The 2149-nt window shown below is 39.5% G+C and overlaps 1 pseudogene; it reads left to right on the plus strand.

The window, feature by feature from the left end:
* Window positions 1-1107: 1107 nt before the first annotated feature.
* Window positions 1108-1830, plus strand: LOC125206152 (large ribosomal subunit protein uL5z pseudogene; annotated as a pseudogene).
* The last annotated feature ends 319 nt before the right edge of the window (window positions 1831-2149 follow it).

Consider the following 2149-nt stretch of genomic DNA (forward strand, 5'->3'; position numbering starts at 1 on the left):
GTAAAGTAGAAATGCATTGCAGACTCTACCATAGAAGCCGAATATGTGGCCGCTTCGGAGGCTGCAAAGGAGGCTGTATGGCTCAAGAACTTTCTTATGGACTTAGGTGTGGTCACGAATCTGCCCAAGAGCATCACCATTTATTGTGACAATTCTGGTGCTGTGGCTAATTCGAAGGAACCAAGAGCTCACAAAGCGAGCAAACACATTGAGAGGAAGTATCATATCATTAGAGATATAGTGCAGAGAGGAGAGATACAAGTGGTCAAGATTGCGTCAGAGAACAACCTGGAAGATCCTTTTAGTAAGGCATTGGCGGTCAAACCGTTCGAGCGTCATGTGGAAGGGATGGGAGTTCAACTCGCTCGAGACCCCAACTCGCTTCAGTATAAGTGGGAGAATTAGACTTAATGCACATTTTTTTGTATACTCGAAAGCTGTTTGAGTTTTAAGTGGGAGATTGTTAGAGTTTGTATACTAGAAATCACCTTTCGAGTGATTGAATACTGTTAAAACTCTAATTTTATTTTCCAAAGGAATAAACAGATTATTTTTTTCATAATGTTGTTATGTTTTACATTTAATGGATGTTAATTACATGTTTAAATGTATAACTAACTTAACAAAGTCTAAGTCTTCGTTTTAGTAGACCGGTTGTGGGCGTCGTTCACTTTAAGGTAACACGGTCAGTTCTAAACAAAGAAAAAGAAGAATTTCACAACCTAGATAGGCTTAGACTACCTATCGTGAAAGGTTGCAATGTCAGTCCGATTATTTCTAAGCCTTACTGAAATAAGATGACGTTGGTGTGGTATAGCACTGAATGGATCTAACAGCGAGACAGTCTTTATGCTATCTATTGAAAGACAAGGTCTTGTAAATTGTTATTTCTTAATCAATGTACGTTAGTATTGAGCATACGGTATTGATTATGCACTACTTTGACTTACCAAATGGTGCGGGTTTTTCGCAACCCAATAAGCCTGGTATATTAGGGAGTGGTGATTAATATCTAGCGGTGCTAGGATTGCTATTATGTTGAATCGTGCGCGAGGTGAGTCTCGTTTGATAACATCCTCAAGAGAAGCTTGAAATAAGGTTATAATCCCTAAAACCCTCTCAGCAGCCTCTCTACCTCACCGCCATGGCATCGGAGAAGAAGCTGTCGAACCTAATGAGGGAAATCAAAGTACAGAAACTCGTCCTCAACATCTCCATCGGTGAGAGCGGAGATCGTCTCACCAGAGCCGCTAAGGTCTGGGAACAGCTTAGCGGCTAAACCCCTGTTTTCTCCAAGGCAAGGTACACTGTGTGTTCCTTTGGCATCAGGCGTAATGAAAAAATTGCATGCTACGTGACAGTTCGTGGTGATAAGGCAATGCAGCTCCTTGAAAGTGGTCTGAAGGTCGAGTATGAACTGTTGAGAAGAAACTTTAGTGAAACTGGTTGCTTTGGCTTTGGTATTCAGGAGCATATTGATCTTGGAATCAAGTATGACCCTTCAACCGGTATTTATGGTATGGACTTCTACGTTGTCCTTGAGCGCCCTGGTTACAGTGTTGGTCGCCGCCGTAGGTACAAGTCTCGTGTTGGCATCCAACACAGAGTTACAAAGGAGGATTCAATAAAGTGGTTCCAAGTAAAATACGAAGGTGTTATCCTCAATAAGGCCTCCAACATTGGTGTTATCCTCATTAGGCATAGAACTTGTCATATTTGCCTTTCTTCCAACCACATTTCACTACTTTTGAGTTTTGACTTAAAAATTATTTTCTTTTCTGATAAGGATCTTCATGTTACATTGCACTTCTGCCAGCAAGATCACATTGATTGGTACTTGGGATTTTACCCTAAATTATCTTCTCATTGTTTTTGGAAAAAAAAAAAAAAGCTTGAAATAAGGTTTTATTATTCGGAACCTAGCTAGTTGGAGTTTAGTTACTCTATGAATAATAAATAAGATTTTCCTGCTGAGTCCTCTCTTGGAATAAATAAGATATTAATTAACTAAGTCCATAGCAGACAATAATTAATTAATGGATGTTTCTATCTTAAGCGCGGGAAATAAATATTAAATAATGGAAACCCGAAGTACTTATAATTTCGGATTTGGATGGGGAGTACAATATTACTTATGTAGTGGCTGCTC

The sequence above is a fragment of the Salvia hispanica genome, chromosome 6 (genome assembly GCF_029641045.1).
Source record: "Salvia hispanica isolate PSC_SH4W2 chromosome 6, Shi_PSC_v1, whole genome shotgun sequence".
NCBI lineage: Eukaryota > Viridiplantae > Streptophyta > Magnoliopsida > Lamiales > Lamiaceae > Salvia > Salvia hispanica.